The sequence below is a fragment of the Hyperolius riggenbachi genome, chromosome 5 (assembly GCF_040937935.1).
Source record: "Hyperolius riggenbachi isolate aHypRig1 chromosome 5, aHypRig1.pri, whole genome shotgun sequence".
In the NCBI taxonomy this organism is placed as follows: Eukaryota; Metazoa; Chordata; class Amphibia; order Anura; family Hyperoliidae; genus Hyperolius; species Hyperolius riggenbachi.
The window spans coordinates 398,789,620-398,809,747 of NC_090650.1; the positions used below are offsets into that span (position 1 = coordinate 398,789,620).

The window sequence follows — 20,128 nt, forward strand, 5'->3', positions numbered from 1 at the left end:
GTTGCTGTCACTTACAGTAAGTATTAGAAATGTGGCAGGGGATTATAGGGGATTCTCAGCATGGCCTTTATTCTTTATAAGGATTTATACAAAGATACTGGCCAGCCTCACTGCACACTATTTTGGCAGTTGGACGGAGCAACTGCCATTCACTAAATGGTTTTAAAAATAAAGAAAACACTGAGAATCCACCCACTTGAAGATGGGCTAGTCCAAAATCTGTCGGTAATGTCAGATTTCTACTACTTGCTGTAAGGGACAGCAACAAAGGAGAAGAGTAATTTATGGCTCATTTATTCTGGAAGAAACATACTTCTTATTTGAGTATGTTTACATGTATTTAAAATGTTAAGATTTTCGCAACAGAGGTCCTTTAAGGATTTGGAAGAAATCTGTCCTTTGTGGAAGTCCAGGAAAGTTTCTTTGTTTCAAAATTCAGTCAAAATGGAAGCTAGCCTTTTCTAGTAGGGGTCTCAAAGTTGCGGGCCATTTGCGGCCCTCGACACAATATTTTGTGGCCCGCGCCGGCAAAAGCTTCCTTATAGTTCGCTTCAGTGCTCCCAAGTAATCCGCCGCATCCCCGCCGCTAAACGAAGGCTGCAGAGCCCCTAAATCGCCCGGGGGCAATCCGCCGGCATTTCCTGGAAGGGGCAGAGCTTTCAGCTTCAGCTCTGCCTCTCCTGACGTCAATCGCGGCCTTTCCCGCAGAGGCGGCGATGCGCCGCAATTGACGTCAGGAGGATGCAAGGGACGGGGGGGGGGGGGGGGGGCAAAGGGAGCTACTGATTGATTCCCTTATGCGGCCCCGCCTCATCCTGACTTTGCCTCCTGCGGCCCCCAGGTAAATTGAGTTTGAGACCCCTGCTGTATAGCTTGGGTTCTCTTGCTATCTTCAGTATTGTTACAAAGAAAAATTGACAACTGCAGCTCTAAATGCAATGGCTTCTTTTATACACTGCTCTGAGGGCGGAAACTCAGGGGCAGCCCCTGGGCTGGAGGCTAGGTGTCCCATGACATTTTTGGGAAAATTCAAACCCAAGTATAGGACTTGTCTATGTATCAGGCATTATTCAATATTCAAATTATAATAGCAAATTCTAAAACCTCAAAGAATATGGATTACATTAAAGAGGAACTATTGCAAAAATCTTAACATTTAAAACATATACAAATAAGAAGTATGTTTCTTCCTGAGTAAAAATGAGCCATAAATTACTTCTCTCCTAGGTTGCTGTCACTTACAGTAGGTAGCATAAATCTGATATTACCGACAGGTTTTGGGTTAGTCTATCTCTTCATGGGGGATTCTCAGCATGGCCTTTATTCTTTATAAAGACACTCCCTGAAAAAAATGTATATAAAGATGCTGACCAGCCTCCCTGCTCACTGTACACTTTTCTGGCAGTTAGATGGTGCAACTGCCAGTCATTAAGTGCATTTGGAAAATAAAGAAATTCCCTTGAACCCCCCCCCCCCCCCCCCATGAGGAGATGGGCTAGTCCAAAACCTGTCAGTTCTGTCAGATTTCTACTACCTGTAAGAAACTATACGTTGGTTGCTATGGGCAACAACACTACACCTTTTTCCGACACCAGCAACTCATTAATAAACGCTGCAAACACGACTCTCATCACAGCAACAGCATAGGAGATAGAACTTCTTAGGCGTCCTCAAAGTTTAGGATTTTATTCAGTCAACAGATAAGACAGTACATTTCGTTACATCTTAGCAAAGCAGATTGTTCTGTAGTAAGTCCGTTGCGTTACAGCTTCTTGATTACATTGCATGGAATCAGGTTTCCTCTTCTGTCTATCCTACGTTACCTCTCTAGGCTACGTGAAGTCTAGACTACGTATATACAGCATACAGTTAGATAAGATGGCAAGACATAAATAAAGGTAAAAGGGTGGAAGCCAGCAATGACAGGAAGCAGAAGACTGACTCTCTGCAGCCCATCATCTGTTTTAATACTGGTCAGGAAAGAGTTAAATGTGACATCATCTGAGCCATACCCCCAAGCCTACAATTGGTGGACATGGGCATGTGACCCACCTTATTAATTAATATTCCATTGCTTTATACCCTAGTTACAAAGAATGCAATGTTTTGTAAATATCGGCTTTGTTTACCTTTCTGTCGTCTAACAGTTGGGGCAGTTTAGACCTGTGGCCTTCCACAAGGAACATGTTCCTGGTAACTGACCGCATCATCTCTTTTGCGAGAAACTCTGCTTAAAGGTAGACTCTGTGAACCAAGCCTTTTATCTAACTTCAGTTCAGGCAACTGAGGCCTACATATAATACTTAAACTATAACACTACCTACTGTAAGTGACAGTAAGGGCTTCCTTCAGCTCCTTGTTGTCCATGGGCTCCCTTGGTGTTCATCCGATTCTGGTCCGTTCTCGCGCAGTCAGCCACGGTAAAGTCCCCGACTGAGCCAGTCAGGAACTACTGTGCTTGTGTGTCCCGAGTTGCATGCCTCCTTGGATGCACTCCATTCTGCACATGCAGTTAGAAGCAAACATGCCCATAGTGAAAACAGGCCCATAGGCATCAATTAGAGTCAGTTTTTCTGCATCCAGAATCCACATGTAGTGGAAACAGGCCCTTAACTAACTGCGTAGGCGCAGCATGCTACCGGCCATGGTAGCGTGACTATGGAGGAGCGCGGCCAGGGCAGTGCATGCACAGTAGTCAGCGACTACTGGGGCTGACTGTAGTAGAACGGAGAGGACTGGAGAGACACCAAGGGAGCTCAGTCACATTCTACAGGGGGCAGGAAGAAGTCCCAGGTAAGTATAATTCCTTATGTTATCACAGATTTTCTTTAAACCTGATATAACGTTTCTTACCTAAAGTGTACCTGAGATGGTGGGGGAGGGGGGAAATATACATACCTAGGGCTTTCTCCAGCCCCCTCCAGGCTGAATGCTCCCCCACCGTCTTCCTCCACTTCTTGGATCTTCTGAAATTGGCCCCGAAAAATCCTCCAGTCATGGCCAGTCAGTGCTGCACAGTCCGGCCGCACGTGCTCCCCCCTTGCGATCCTATGGCCGAGAGTGTTTGGCTACAGGAGCGCAATAGTTGCGTGAGCGAGGATGATGAGGTAGCAATCAACCTGTAGTCTTCTGGAGGAAGCCCCAGGAATGTATAACCCCCCCCATCTCAGGCACACTTTAAAGAGACTCTGTAAGATCGAAAAGTTCCCCTGGGGGGTACTCACCTCGGGAGGGGGAAGCCTCAGGATCCGAATGAGGCTTCCCACACCATCCTCTGTCCCACGGGGGTCTCGCTGCAGCCCTCCGAACAGCCGCCCGACAGACCCGACAGCCTGTTCAATATTTACCTTTCCAGGCTCCAGCGGGGGCGCTGTTGCGGCTTTCGGCTCCGAAGTAGGCGGAAATACCCGATCTCAGTCGGGTCCGCTCTACTGCGCAGGCGCCGGAGACTTGTGCCTGCGCAGTAGAGCAGACCCGACGGCGATCGGGTATTTCCGCCTACTTCGGAGCCGACAGCCACCAGAGCGCCTGTGCAGGAGCCGGGAAGGTAAATATTTACATCGCCGCTGTTCGGAGGGCTGCAGCGAGATCCCCGAGGGACGGAGGACGGCGTGGGAAGCCTCATCGGGACCCTGAGGCTTCCCCCTCCCAAGGTGAGTACCCCCCAGGGGACTTTTTGACGTTACAGGTTTTCTTTAACTGTACTTTTTCACTTGCTAGGCGCTGAAAAGGTGAACAAAATGGAAAACATCTCCTGGGAAAAAAACTGGTTAAATGATAAGACAAGATAAGATAAGACTGGTTAAATGATTGCACTGACACTACCGTTTACCATTTCCTATTAGGATCTCTTTCCAGTGGCTCCTGTTAGTAAATTCTCTTAAAAACAAGGTAAAAACTCAAATAATGTTAACATTTGTATTAATGATTTGGAAAAAATGATCAATAAACATAGAATCTCACATACATTTCACATTGGAGAAAGAGCTCAGTGGAGTTCGGATTTAAAGCGGACCTGGGCCCATATGCAATTAACTTTCCCTTCTGAGTTATCTCCTAGGAGATCATTTTCATTTTCTCTTTAAAATAACTTTTCAGCATTTTACAATTGAAAAAGTATCCAAAAGTTGGTGAAAAAGTACTATCAATATTATTTTGAGTATTTTCTCGCTTGCTGCTGGTTTAAAAAGCATTTTATGACCAGGTATGAAAATATAATTTAGGAGAAAACTAAGGAGAAAATGTTAATTGCATGTGGACCCTGAACTCAGGACCTCCTCTCTGCTCTAAAAGATAAGCAGCAGCATAATAACCTTTAAAGAAAACTGTAACGATTGTGGAACTTTCTCCGTGATCAGCGCACAACGCGTGCGCTGACACGGCGGAAATCCTCCACAAGCGTGTAATTTTGCACCCAGCAAAAGGTGCTACGCACCCGTAGAGGGAAAATTCCTGTCGGCAGATGGCGCTGGGGAGTGCAGAGGAACCAATCCTCTGTACCTCCACAAATGCCAGACAGGAATTGTACGAAGCGCAGAACGCAATCGCAAGAGAGGCGATTGCGAATGAGAACGAGCAAAGGGACAGGTTGTATGTGTGTGCGCCAATCCAGTCGCCACCCAGCGACCGCGCACACACACAACAGCAGATATGAAATAGGAACGCGATCGCGAGAGGTGCGATCGCCAGACGTGACACAAGGCAGATCAGAATAGAATACGAGGGTAGCAAAGGCATAGTAAATAATACAATAAGGAGATACGGAAAATAACAAATGCTAGCTAACCGCGACCACCGCACTCATTCGCAACAGTGCACGCAGTTATGCGCGGTCTCCACGTGATAAGCACAATAGAGACAAGCACGCCTAACTAACCATTAACAGACAAACATGAAACAGGACGCGAGCGCTTGCTTAACGGTTACCTCACCGAGCCTCCAGCAAGCGTAGCAGACAGACACATGAAAACAGGGACAAGCGAGAGATAGGATCCACAGCACTAGCGAAAAGTGGCTAGCGCGATCCAAGTACAGAGTAGCAGAACAGAAGGATCCCCAGCGCTAACGAAAAGTGGCTAGCGCGATCCCAGAAGACAGAACAGAAGGATCCCCAGCGCTAGCAAAAAGTAGCTAGTGCGATCCCAGGAGACAGAACAGAAGGATCCCCAGCGCTAGCAAAAAGTAGCTAGTGCGATCCCAGGAGACAGAACAGAAGGATCCCCAGCGCTAGCAAAAAGTAGCTAGTGCGATCCCAGGAGACAGAACAGAAGGATCCCCAGCGCTAGCGAAAAGTAGCTAGTGCGATCCCAGGAGACAGAACAGAAGGATCCCCAGCGCTAGCAAAAAGTAGCTAGTGCGATCCCAGGAGACAGAACAGAAGGATCCCCAGCGCTAGCGAAAAGTAGCTAGCGCGATCCCAGGAGACAGAACAGAAGAGATAGCTGGTAGCAACCGCTGCACCAGCTATACTCCAAGAACAGAGATCAGAACCATTTCCTGTCAACCACCATAGGGACAGGACAATGGCAAACAGGCAAGACAAGACAGAACAGGCAATACAGATACTACAATCCTAACAGCACTAGGGAAATCTGCCTAGCGCAGATTTAGGAATTACTCTAAGCTGATGTTCAAACAGAGAGCAAGGCTGACACCCCACCAGGAGTGTTACATAGGACGAAATCCTTATGAACAGCGAAGCATTGTGGGAAAGACATAGTACTTATAGTACACGCCTCCAATGAATGTGGCCAGGCAATTTGCATGACAACGTATGCAAATTCCTCTGCAAGCACAAGCTGCAAAACTGACAGAAGCTGTTCTTTCCAGAGTCCTGCAGCATGCAAACCTACACAATGGTCAAAGGGCTGGCTGCCTGCACAGGCAGCTGAGCAAATCATCACAAAAACCATTTCTTTGTTACAGCCGATACAAATCCTGCAATAAATCTGCAGTGTGTCTATTTCTTGCTTTCATGGAGGAAGACATATTGCTAACAACCTTGGGCCATATGCAATTCAACTTTTTCACCTGCGTTTTCTCCTAGGAGATAATGGCCTCAATTCACTAAGCTTATCTCCTGTCTTTAATAACTTTTCTAGAGTTGTTACCATGGTGATAAGGCATGTAGTATTCAGGAAACCGTTTACCTCAGGCAAACCTAAAGTTAACTCTTCTGTCTTTAAGTTAACTCTCCGATCCTTAAAATAACTCCAGAGTTAAAGACAGGCTGTTAATTAACTGCGTGTGAAAATAACTACAGAGGAGGTAAATTAACTACAGAAGAGGTAACGTAAGGAATGAAGAGATAAGATAACTCTCTCACTGTGTGGAGGTAAGTTTACTCTTGCCTTATTATCTCCAGCATGATCTTAGTGAATTGAGGCCAATGTTTCATCTTCAATTTAAAATAATTTTCCAGCACTTTTCAACAAAAAAAGTACCAAAAAGTAAGTGAAAAAGTACTATCAAAATTATTTTGAGTATTTTCTTGCTTTCTGGTGGCTTAAAAGGCATTTTATTAACACGTTTAAAAATTTTACCTAGGAGAAAACTCAGGAGAAAAAGGGAATTGCATATGGGCCCCTGTGTTTACAAATTAGCTGCTCTGCCATGGCAGCCCACATTCCTGAGCTGACAAAGCTGAGAGATCAAATTACAGTTGTAATTAGTCACAGATGAGGGGGAATTAGACAGGCTAAACGCTCTAAATACATACAGGGTGCATTTCTCTAGGTTTCTTTCTGTCCTGTGAGCAAGAGTTCAGGCCCACTGAGAACAAACCTAACAAAACAAGTCTCAAACTTTTATTTTCCAGCAATTATTTTAGTCTAATCAAGAGAGATGTTTCGGTGTCACATCTCCAGCAGAGGCCACAATTCCCATAAATATAACATATCCTAATGTGTCCGCAGCAACTTAATGACCGTGCCGCCAGTGTTCTCTTTAGGGGGAGAATCTACGTGCCGCTTCTGAAGTAGATGAAATGCAGACAGCAAAGCAAAGGTCACTGTTCAGAACTTTCTGCATGTCATCCAGCTAGGGGGTGAAGGGAGCCAGTTTCCTTGGATACAGCTAGCAGAGGACAGTTCACTGCCTTCTCTTGATAAAAAATGATTTTGACATTTGCACGAAAGTATTCAGTCACCGAGCAAAGAGTACACACACTGTCCTGGACTTAATCAGACGGAGAATGTGTCCCATTCTCAGGTCCGCTCACCCATTCCAAAGACTAGTTGTCCAAATTTTCAGGTCCACTCACTCGTTTCAAGACCAAAGTTGCAATTTCTGGGTCCAATCACCAGTTTCAAAACAAATTGCCCCAATTGCAGGGTCTCCACACCCATTCCAAAGCCCAGTGTCTCCATTTCTGGGTTGACTCAGGGACGGATCCAGACCAAGTTGCCCCAAGTTGCGCCTGGGGCAAGGTCAGGTTTTGGCGCCTAAACTGCCATTACCCATCCAAATTTTGCCGCCTTTTTAAGAATTCAACAAACTGCGCCTGAAGCAAGAGACCTGCTTGCCCCCCCCCTAGATCCGTCCCTGTGACTCGCCTATTTTATGAATAACAACTGTTATTCCTTCATGGTCTGTTCACCTATTTCAAGACCAAATGTCTCAATTTCCAGATCCGCTCATCCTGTTCAAGATCAATTATCGTATCCCTATTGCAGGATCAATTCACCCATCTGACGACCAACCATTTTTATTTCAAGGTCTAGTCACCCCCATTTCCAAATATCCCCATTTTAGGGTCCTCTTACTCAATCCAAGTCCAGCTGTGTTAGACCAGCTAACAGTAGGAGACACAGATGTCCCAAAGGTGATTAGTCTAAGGAGCTCACGGGTCTTCATCATGAAGCAAGTGGTGTTGGTCCATGTATCTCAGCATTGAGCGCCGAAACTAGGTGCCCCATAGCAGTAATGTTATACTGCACGGGGAGCGTAAGGTAGTTCGGGGCTCCGGCGATCGCTATACCTCGAATTTCATACTATTTTACGCTGCGGATTTGAGTGGTAGCAGGGTGAGCCCTCATTCAGCTCACCCTGCGCTCAGCTCACCGGCACCATATATATATACATACACCTTCAGTACCTTGGAAAGGATGGAGGTGATAATCCTAGTGGCCACCCGATTCTTTGCTGTTGAGGCACCCAGGCTTGTCCCACTGTGAACTGAACACGTGACTCTGTTGTTTAGAGATCTTCCAGAAGTTTTACAGAAAATCCAGGAATAACAGTAGCAAACGTAGGCATAGAGGTCAAGAGCTTGTGGAAAGTAGGCAGAAACTGGAATCAAGCCTAGGTAGCAGCGATTAAACCTATTCACCTTTATACCAAACCCAGCCATATGGGCACAATATTTGTATTAAGGATCTTAATTCACATTTAATAAAATCAAGCACCATTACATCCACTTGAAAAGGCATTTTTTTCATCTACAGTTTAGGCAGGTGTTCATAGTAGAGTTCTTGCCAGCCCTTGACACTGGCAACAGACAGCTTGGAACAATTTATTCTCGCTAGGGACCTACCCAAAGCAATGTCCACTATCTATCGTGAGATGGCAACAATGAATAGCAATAAACTTGACAAATGTTTTAAAAAAATAGGCCAATGAAGTCTCCAATTTAGATAGAGACAAATGGGATTACATACTGGAAATCTTCCCTGCTGTAGCAGTGTCAGCTAGAGACCAATTATAACAACCTAAATTCCTACACAGGATATATTTTACCCCTGACCACATGCACAAAACAAATTCTGATCGCTGCTGGAGATGTTTGACTGCAACGGGTTATTTTTGTACACATTTTCTTGTTATGCCCTTTTAATTATTCAATTCTGGAGACACATTCTGGGAATAATGAATATTCTTCTTAAAACTTCACAGACCCTGGTCTACTATTAAAGATTTGGGGAGACTTACCTTAACCATTTACCGACATCCTATCGTATTAAAACGTCATGCTTACCGCTATTAACGGCAACATGACGTTTTAATACGTCACGCATTCCCGCCGCTGCTACCGCCGTGTGCGCGCCGCTACCGCCGCCATTACCGTCGGGATCCCGTGCTGGGTGATTGGGGAAGAAGACCGAACGGTCCTCTACCCAATCGCAGTGCCTGGAGTGAATGGACGTGACCGCGAACAGCGGCTACGTCCATTCACATAAACAGGAAATGTAACAGTTTAATAAAGTGTAAAAAAAAAAAAAAAAAAGTGAACACGTCCTATGAGTGTTCACTAGCGCCATCTTGTGGCCAAAAAGTATATTACACCTACAAAATACATACATTTTCAAGACTATACACATCATAAATAAAATTACACTTCCAACCCTCCCCCCCAAAAAAAACACTTGTAAAAAAAAAATCAGCTTAAAAACAAAAAAAAATAGTTGCCTTAGGGACTCAGCTTTTTGTATTCTATATTTTATGGGGGAAAATTAATTTTAATTTATTACATAGGGGCTTGTAATTATGGCCAGAACAAACAGAAAAATAACCACTTATATTTCAAAATAATATACTGTCGCCATACATTGTGATAGGGACATAATTTAAACGGTTTAATTATCGGGACCACTGGGCAAATAAAACGTGTTTGTTTTATCCACAGGAGAATGTTTAATTTTAAAACTATAATGGCTGAACACTGAGAAATAATGATTTTTTTTCTTTTTTTTCTGTTTTTCTCATTAAAATGCATTTAGAATAAAAAAATTCTTAGCAAAATGTACTATCCACAGAAAGCCTAATTGGTGGCGAAAAAAACGAGGTATAGATCATTTTCTTGTGATAAGTAGTAATAAAGTTATTAGGGAATAAAAGGGAGGAGCGCTGACAACTGAAAATTGCTCTGGTCCGTTAGGATAAAAACCCTTGGGGGTGAACTGGTTAAAGAGACTCCGTAACAAAAATTGCATCCTGTTTTTTATCATCCTACAAGTTCCAAAAGCTATTCTAATGTGTTCTGGCTTACTGCAGCACTTTATACTATCACAGTCTCTGTAATAAATCAATGTATCTTTCCCCTGTCAGACTTGTCAGCCTGTGTCTGGAAGGCTGCCAAGTTCTTCAGTGTTGTGGTTCTGCTATGAACTCCCCCTTCCAGGCCCCTCTATGCACACTGCCTGTGTATTATTTAGATTAGGGCAGCTTCTCTCTTATCTTTTACAAGCTGGATAAATCTTCCTCTGAGCTGGCTGGGCTTTCACATACTGAGGAATTACAGACAAGGGCAAACCTGTTTGCAGGAAGAAACGAGCAGCCTGAAACTTCAGTGCATGAGAACTGCAGGGGGAAAGAAACACACAAATGATCTCTTGAGATTCAAAAGGAAGGGTGTATACAGCCTGCTTGTGTATGGATGTATTTTCTATGTGTGGACATACTGTACATCAACCTACTTCCTGTTTTGGTGGCCATTTTGTTTGTTTATAAACAAACTTTTTAAAACTGTTTTTAACCACTTTTAATGCGGCGAGGAGTGGCGAAATTGTGACAGAGGGTAATAGGAGATGTCCCCTAACGCACTGGTATGTTTACTTTTGTGCGATTTGAACAATACAGATTCTCTTTAACAAATACTGTATAAACAAACAATGGTTAGAGTTGGTGCTTTTAGGCACAGAAGGAGATTCTTAACCACTTCAGGACGAGAGCAATTTTCACCCATTCATTCGCCAATAATATTTTTACTACTTATCACACCTAAATGATCTACCGTAGGTTTTTTTTTTTTTCAGGACAAATTAGGCCTTTATTGGGTGATAATTTTGTTTAGTAATTACCTTATTTTCTATGCATTTTAAGGGAAAATAAGGGAATAATACATTACTTCTCCATTTACACCAATTATAACTTTACAATAAACAGTGCTAACTATAAGTTAAACCCACAAATTGTATTTGCTTATCAATCCTGGTTATTACAACATTTAGATTATGTTCCTAGTAAGATGTATGGCATTTTCTTCTTTTGTTTTCTTGCTTTCTCATTATACACTATCATGACTACAAGAGCTTATTTGCAAAAATAATATTAACCACAGCCTACAGGGTTGAGTTTTTTTGCATCTGAGCAACTTTCACCTCCCATTCATTTGCCAATAACTTTATCACTACTCATCACAATGAATTGATCTATATCTTGTTTTTTCCGCCACCAATTAGGCTTTTTGTGGGTGATACATTTTGCTGAGAATTAATTTATTCTAAATCCATTTTAACAGGAATATTAAGACAGAAATGGAAAAAAAATCATTATTGCTCAGCTTTTGGCCATTATAGTTTGCAATTAATACATGCTACCATAATTAAAACCCATGTACTTTATTTACCAATATTTCCCGCTTGTTACACCATTTAAATGATGTCCCTATCACAATGTATGGCGCCGATATTTAATTTGGAAATAAAGGTGCATTTTTTCAATTTACGTCCATCACTATTTAAAAGCCCATAATTTAATAAATCATATTGATATACTCCTTTGACATGAATATTTAAAAAGTTCAGACCCTTAGGTAACTATTTATGTTTTTTTTTTTTATTATTGTAATTTTTTATTTAATTTTTTATTAAAACTTTTATGTGGCTATTTTTTGATGTGGGAGGTAAACAGGGGATTTTAAATGTTTAAAAATGTATTTATTAAATACAAAGTGGTTTTTGGTGTAGTTTTACTATTTGGCCACAAGATGGCCACAGTCAAAAAGTCCTGGGAGCGATCGATCTCAGCCCCCCAGGAAGAAGAAAGAAGACCAGGAACTTTTTTAGATCAGAAAAGTTGCAGCGTCTGAAGAGACGCTGTCGGCTTTTCTCCGGAGAGGTCCGATCAATGAAAGGGATCTATAATCCCTTTCATTAATCACTGGGCTAACGGCCGGCGGCAGGAGCGTGCACGGGGGGCCCGCGGGAGCGCGCGTGGCTTGCGGGAGTGCGCGCAGCCTAACTGGACGAAAATTTTCGTCCTGTTAGGCTTAAGTGGTTTAATATACCCTCATAGCTTACATATTAACCCTGTTGGTAATCCCGAGCTAAGCTTGGGCTAGCTGCCGAGAGCTCTATGCAGAGTATAGCGCGCAGCAGGCGTTTTTACTCACCTCCAGATGTCGGGTAGCCGTTCTCCTTCCTTTTCTTCGAGGCTATGAATCACTCTAGTGAGATCGCCATCATCGATCTCACCACAGAGTTACAGCGCCACCCGGAGGACAGAGGTAAAATTGCAGCGCTGGAGCCCAGGGAGGTGAGTGAGAGCAGGGGCTGCTGCAGGCATTCTGGCAGCATGATTTTTTCCTGATTTTAGGGTCTGAAACATTTTTAAAATATCCTAAAATCTGGAAATAATCATACCGCCATGGGGGTTAAAAAGCCAAATTCCTATAGCAGCATAGAGGAAGCTATTGTGGTTGGTAACGCGAATAATCACTCGCGTTCCCAGCCTGTCGGGTCCTGACAGCGAAACCGGAAGTGGCAGCCGCCAGGGACAGGAGGATCGGAGGGACACGGCGAGGGCACCGGACAGCTGCCGGGGGCTGTTGGAAGCCCCAGGTGAGTAAAACTCATTTTTTTGGGGGGCTTAGGGGTCACTTTAAAGAGGGACTTTAAAGGACAACTGAAGTGAGAGGGGTATGGAAGCTGCCATATTTATTTCCTTACTAGCTGATGGCCCGGAGTTGCCCGGGTATGTATTTTACTTTACACTACTGAGGCAGAGAGAGACACACACAGGCAGGATCAGGCACCCAGCTGCAGGTGATGATTGTTTACACACTATTTGAAGCTATACAGTATTTCTGCTTTAGGCCCGGTTCACATTAGCGTTTGCCAACGGAACCGGCCGTACGGTTCCGTGGTCCGTTTCGCTGAGCGGACGAAAAAAATGCTGCAGGAGCCAATTTTCCGGACCGCTTCGCTCAGCGTAACGGAAACAGAAGGTTTTGAAGCATATAGGAACCAATGAAAACGGATGTTTTAAAGCACACTGGCTGTAAAACGGACCATTTTCACCGGATCCAGCTGACCTGATCCATATGTCCGGTTCCGTAAAAAAACGCTAATGTTAACCGGGCCTAATATTATTCTGACGGAACACACTTTCCTCACACTTTAACTGCTAGTGAGGTCTGTTTCTGTATGCTGGATGTGTTGGGCACAGTACTCTATAGTAATGCCCACAGTGACTCTTCTCTGTCATTTTTTTCTTCACGCAAATGAAAAGATAAAAAAAACCCTTGTATTACTATTTGCTAGTAATTACTGGAAATATATGTGGCATTTAGAATTTTAGCTAAGGGCCAGTGCACACCAAAAAACGCTAGCAGAACCGCAAACACTTAGCGTTTTTTTGAAAGTGATTTTTCAGAGCGATTCTAGGTATGTGCAAGGAGATTTTCTAAACTTGCCTAGCGATTTTTGGAGAGTTTTTGTGTTTTGTGTTTTTTATATTTTGTTACAGTAGAGCTGTAACTGAACAGCATCTGTAATAAAAACACTTGGAAAATCGCTCTGATCTAGCGCTTTTCAGAGCGATTTTCCACTTTCCTATACTTAATATTGAGGCTGAATCGCCTCAGAAATCAGCAAAAATGCTGCAGGACCCAAGTTTGCGTTTGGGGAAAAAGCTCATCGCTCTGGTGTGATCCACCCCATTGAAATACTTTAGCTAAGCGGTTTTCAAACCGCAAGCGTTTTTAAAAACACTCAGAACCATTCTTGGTGTGCACCAGCCCTAACTTTGATAGCTATCCTTTAAGTATTTTCACGCTAAAGTTTTCAGAAAATTTGCCTCCTTACCAGAAATGTTTGGACAAGCCTTATGTGGGTGCAACTCCTGTCGCCCCTGTCATGGTGGGCACAGACAGCACTTCACATCCACGTCTTCTGTAAATACATAAACATAATTGGCACTGACAGGAATATTAGCTTTAATAATGTCACTGTACGTGCGTCACCATACATTTCACAATGTAGCCAGCCCCGTTTGTGTTCCTTCGCTTGTCACTTTATCCCAGTTATTACTATAATTAGTGTGTGTGGTGTCATCTTCCTCAGAACTCTGCAAAGTGATAAAAACAGAGCTATTCATACAGATAACAGAAATAAAAAAATCACAACAGATATATATAGCTGTACTTTAAGAACAATGCACAGTGTGCTCAGCCCACACAGCTTACAATCTAGTGGAATGAGGTGCAGAAGTGAAGTAAATGGTGAAAAATAAATAATGGAGATCATACTGTACATAAAGTTACTATCAAAAAGTGAAAAATTCCCTCTTCATCTGAAAATGTTTCATTTAGCGGAAGAAAACAGAACTATGCAAAGCAATAAGAAACATTCACTTTATTCCATTTACAATGGAATGCAATTTTGGGTTCTGCATGATAACTCTGTATTGGTCGGACAAAGCGGAGGCCATTGGAATCAATTGTAGCCTATGAGAATGGACGGTGTCCATTCTCACTAGGCTTGTTTAAAGGTTATTATGCTGTTGCTGATCTTTTAGAGCAGAGAGGAATCTCTGAGTTCAGGTCCGCTGCAAGCTTAAAGAGAACCCGAGGTGGGTTTGAAGAATATTATCTGCATACAGAGGCTGGATCTGCCTATACAGCCCAGACTCTGTTGCTATCCCAAACCCCCCTAAGGTCCCCCTGCACTCTGCAATCCCTCATAAATCACAGCCACGCTGCTGACAAACAGCTTGTCAGAGCTGGCTGTGTTTATCTCTATAGTGTCAGTCTGCTGCTCTCCCCGCCTCCTGCAGAACTCCAGTCCCCGCCTGCATCCCTTCCCTCCCTGCTGATTGGAGGGAAGGGACGGGGGCAGGGACTGGAGCTATGCAGGAGGCGGGGGAGCAGCTGAGACTGACACTACAGATGTAAACACAGCCTCACAGCACGGCTGTGATTTATGAGGGATTGCAGAGTGCAGGGGGACCTTAGTGGGGTTTGGGATAGCAACAGAGGCTGGGCTGTATAGGCAGATCCAGCCTCTGTATGCAGATAACATTCTTTAAACACACCTCGGGTTCTCTTTAAAGGATACCCAAAGTGACATGTGACATGATGAGATAGACATGGGTATGTACAGTGCCTAGCACACAAATAACTATGCTGTGTTCCTTTTTTTCTTTCTCTGCCTAAAAAAGTTAAATATCAGGTATGTAAGTGGCTGACTCAGTCTTGACTCAGTAATTACACAATTCACAAAGGCAAACAAGGAGTAACCACGCCCACTTTTTCTGACAGAGATTAGACCAGCTGATTTCTGTAGGTAAAGTTTCTGTGAGGTATTTTAGATGTGAGGATGGAACCTTTTGAATTAATTATGCAGGAGTTTAACCACTTCACCTGGAAGGGTTTTTCCCCTTAAAAAAACAGAGCAATTGTCACCTGTCAGCGCTCCTTACATTCATTCGCCTATAACTTTATTACTACATATCATAACGAAACAATCTATATCTTGTTTTTTTCGCCACGCCACCAATTAGGCCTTTTTTTCATGGGTACTTTTTGCTAAGAATTATTTTATTCTAAAAAAAATTTTTCAGGAAAAAGAAGAAAAAAATGTAAATTCATTATTTCTCAGTTTGAGGCCATTATAAATTTGAAAAAATAATACATGCTACCGGAATTAAAACTGACATATTTATTTATTTATTTATTTATTTATTTTATTTGCCCATTTGTCCCGGTTATTGCAACGTTTACAATTTTTCCCTAATACAATGTATGGCGCAAATATTTCATTTGGAAATAAAGGTGCATTTTCTCAGTTTTGCGTCCATCCCTGATTACAAGCCCATAATTTATAAAGTTATAGTAATATGCCCTGTTGAGGTACATATTAATAAAGTTCAGTCCCTAAGGTAACTATTTATGTATTTTATTTTTTTGTAATTTTTTTTTTATTTAAAAAAAAATGTTTGCCAGCTATGGGGGAGTGTGGGAGGTCAGGGGTTAATTTAAATAGGAAAAACAAGGTAACTAGGGATTATTTACTGAAAAAAAAGGGGATGCCATTTTACAATTTGGCAACAAGATGTCCTCAGTGGTGTATTCAGTCTCCGTACTATTGGTACGGAAACAGAAGGACTGGGTGGTTGGGATTTGTGAATGGGAGAGCCGTTTGAATAGACGGGTGCGGTCATTCACACGGGGAATTAGATCAATGAATGGGAACTGTTTTCCCATTCATTGATCTAGCGACTAACGATCGGCGGTAATGAGTGGCGGTACCTAGTGTAGGGTGGCGAGTGTGTGTGTGTGTGGGGGGGGGCCTGCGGCGGGAGGAACGTAGTAGCTACACCCCTGCGCAGAGTTGTTGCATTTTGCAGGGACGTAGTTACTCATCCCGGGGGAGGGGAAGTGGTTAATTGTATACAGAGGAGAGCTCATCAAAGGAGAAGGATGTCAGTCATAGCTACTTTGTTTGTGAATTGCATCTTTTGATCATTTCCTCTGCTTTACCGACCTAATTACCAAATGGTTTAGGCCAGGTCTAAAAACAGGTTTCTAACACATTTGATAATAGTGAATTCCCCTTTGATGCAACTGACCAAACCATCAGTAGACTAAAAACCATCCGTAGACTAGTCTAAACTGCTTAGTGAATTGAGGCCCATGTGTGAGTGAAAGGAGCAGTTTTTTTAATTGCTCTGTAAACTGTTTGTTCCTGTGAATGATTTGGATAAAGTTGTGTGATGTTTACTGCCCTGGTTTCCTGGGTGACAAACCCCAGGCTGGTGGGCGGAGTCTGCGGTTCTGAGGAGAGCTCCAGGAAGTCTGGCAGGCAAGTGAATGCACTGTGTACTCAGCATGCAGGAGTTTGTGCTACTCTAAGGGATCCCATCAGACAATTCTATTATCTTGCTGTAACGATTGGTGTCAGCAAAACAGATTTTCTGATTATTGGTGATCTGCAGTATCACCAATAATACAGATGCTATACCTGATTATGTGGTGATCTGCAGAATCACCAATAATGCTAGTATAGCCAGGCACAGGACAACCAATGTGAGATAGTGTTTGGTGCAACAGTAATGAGGATGAGGAGATCTGCCGAGGAGCGAGTGACTTAGACAGTACTGCAGCCAATGTTCACCTGAGGAGCAGGTGATTCAGACTGTACTGCAGCCAGTGGACACCTGAGGAGCAAGGGCCACTGACTGTGCTGCAAGGATGATCACCTGAGGAGCAGGCGATTAAGACTATACTGCAGCCAGTGGACACCTGAGGAGCAGGGACCACTGACTGTGCTGCAAAGGATGATCACCTGAGGAGCAGGCGATTAAGACTATACTGCAGCTAGTGGACACCTGAGGAGCAGGTGTTACAGACAGTGCTGCAAAGGTTGATCACCTGAGGAGCAGGTGATTAAGACTATACTGCAGCCAGTGGACACCTGAGGAGCAGGGACCCCTGACTGTGCTGCAAAGGCTGATCACCTGAGGAGCAGGTGATTAAGACTATACCGCAGCTAGCGGACACCTGAGGAGCAGGTGTTACAGACAGTGCTGCAACTGAGCTTCACCTGAGGAGTAGGTGAAGGCTACTACAGATCCCTCACCAGTGGCTAGGCCCACTGGTGAGGACAGAAAGGTTAGACAAGCAGAGTAGGCAACGTACGGACAGATAAAGTACAAAGACAGAAGGCTGATTCAGTGTTAAGTTCAGGCAGAGTCGGCAACAGGAATCAGATGGGCAGAGGTACAGAATCAACAAGCAGGAGAATAGTCAAAGGAAGCAGAAGGTTATAACAGAAAATACAATGCAATTAGTACTTTAGGCTATCAACAGAATCTGGCTAAGTGTGGATCCCCAGCTCCAGCAGGTTCTAACACACTTTGGGATCTGACTAGGGTCTGAGCGCTAACACGTTAGCATTCACAACAGCAGACACGGGGCAACTGACAGACTAGTACTATATATACAGAGATGCCCCGCAGCGCCGCCCCCATCACTCAGCCAATCCAAAGTACCGTTGGAGTCAGCTGACTTGGCAGATCAGCTGACTCCCCTTCTATTCGCATAAAGGTCCTGTCGCCTGGCGCGCATGCGCGTAGCCCTCAATCTATGTGCAATAGAAGGACCAGGCAGAGCAGCAGCATGTAACTGCGCGGCAGAGGCCGCCGGCTGATACGCGGAGATAGCCATTAGCCGCCATGCCGCTTGCCTCTGCGGCGGTATCTCCACTATCTATTACACTTGCTCCTTGTCAGTACCCTCTGGTGTGGAATATCTAGTTAGCTCTAGATTGGAGACCAGTATAATGTACAGGCTAGTGTCAGGTTAGCCATAGGGAGTCGAGGTCCAGTTGCATTGCCAGATTAGCCGAGCACCACAGATTTAGGGCCGGATGCCCTGAAGTACAGTAAAGTTGCTGTGCCCAGGCAGTGCATGGCAATATTACCTGCGGATGGGGAGCAGTGGCCCTTAACTATTAGCAACATGAGCATTATGTATGCATTACTCTGGTAACGTGTGTTACTATAGCAACATGTGCTTTACCGCGGTAATGCATGTGCCGCTAATGGTTTAATGGCTGGTGCTCCCCCTGTGCAGGTAATGGTAAAATTACTTTTACGTTACTTTACTGAAGTACTTTACTGTACTTTAGTGCATCAGGCCCTTTGTCAATGTGGTTAGGCATCCCTGAATGCTGAGAACGGAGCTTTATCAAACACTTTATCAAACGTTTGATAAACGTTTGATAATTTACCTCATGGCTAAAATCTAATTTTGAATTCACTAAGGTGTTATATATTTATCGAATGTTTTACCGATAAAATGTTCAATAAATATATAACACCTTAGTGAATTCAAAATTAGATTTTACCCATGAGGTAAATTATCAAACGTTTGATAAAGTGTTTGATAAAGCTCCGTGAATTGAGGCCACTGTATCCTGAACATGCACTAAATTGGTATATATTTACACATGGGGTTTGGTTCCCAAAGAGGGACTGTCTCTCCGAAAGAGGGTAATCTGGGAACTGGATTTGCGGTATACATTCAGGGGGTCCATCTATTCACACTTGAAGAAAGAATGATTTGTAGGCCTCCCAAATGTCTGAAGCAGATCTACCTTCACTTGTCTGTGCCTTGCATTGATCTGCTTGTATCCTAGGAATCTGATCACTTGGAGTCTGTTTCCTTTTATGAAGCACTTCCTGTCCACAAGATGGTAGCCTGGAAATAAGAGCTAGATAATGGCACGGTGATGAATACAGTCTTTATTCTGCTGAGCCTCTATTTGCTGAGTGTCACTCTAAATCCTCCCATTGTGGACAGTCCCCAGACACTGAGAAGCTGCATCATTGCTGCTATTCCTGACTGCTGTTCCCAAGCAACCAACTTTGCATGACAGGGAAAGTTCATGTGGTCCCAACATGTTATCGATTGCCTTGTAAGGTGGCTGAGCCCTAAAAATGGAAGCAAATTCCAGGCAAATGTAAAATAAAACATCCAGTACAATAACATATTCCATAAAGACCATAACAAGCAAATAATGTAAAAAAAAAAAAAAAAAAGAGAGATAAAACATCTTGGTATCCAATTCATTCATATCTGTGAAGGGGGTGAATTAAGTAGAACATCTGTCACTGCCGAGTGACCTAGACACAGCTGTTCTGACACCTTCCTGCTGCCTCAGCTCCTGTACTGCTGTAGGACCCATCCCTGCTGAGACTAATATTATTACACAGGAAGGCCACAAGGTGGCAACATTAAGTCCTCCCGGTTATTTAAAGTAGTTTGCTACATAACATTATCCATAATTGTCAATCTGCAGGCTCTTATGCTTCTTCCACTAGATCAGGGGTAGGGAACCTATGGCTCCGGAGCCAGATGGGGCTCTTTTGATGGCTGCATCTGGCTCACAGACAAATCAGTAGGGGTTGATTCACTAAGCTACACTGCTCAATCAGCGCAGCTTAGTGTGGCAGCGCAAGTACATTTTTAAAGTAGGCATGCTACTGCAAAACTTGTACTGTTGGTGGGACTTAAAGAGACACTGAAGCGAGAATAAATCTCGCTTCAGTGCTTATATTCAGCAGGGGCATGTGTGCCCCTGCCAAAACGCCGCTATCCCGCGGCTGAACGGGGGTCCCTTAACTCCCA

At 43.6% G+C, this 20,128-nt stretch overlaps 1 protein-coding gene and 1 pseudogene across 1 annotated transcript in view; one reads left to right on the forward strand and one right to left on the reverse strand.

The window, feature by feature from the left end:
* The window catches only part of LOC137519447 (ATP-dependent RNA helicase DHX33-like), a 102,306-nt pseudogene that overhangs the window by 44,449 nt on the left and 37,729 nt on the right, over nucleotides 1-20,128 (reverse strand).
* The window catches only part of OXR1 (oxidation resistance 1), a 546,053-nt gene continuing 542,663 nt past the window's right edge, over nucleotides 16,739-20,128 (forward strand). The window contains exon 1 of the mRNA XM_068237908.1: nucleotides 16,739-16,799. The gene's annotated coding sequence lies outside the window, so the exon portion shown is untranslated. The remainder of the gene's footprint in view (nucleotides 16,800-20,128) is intronic.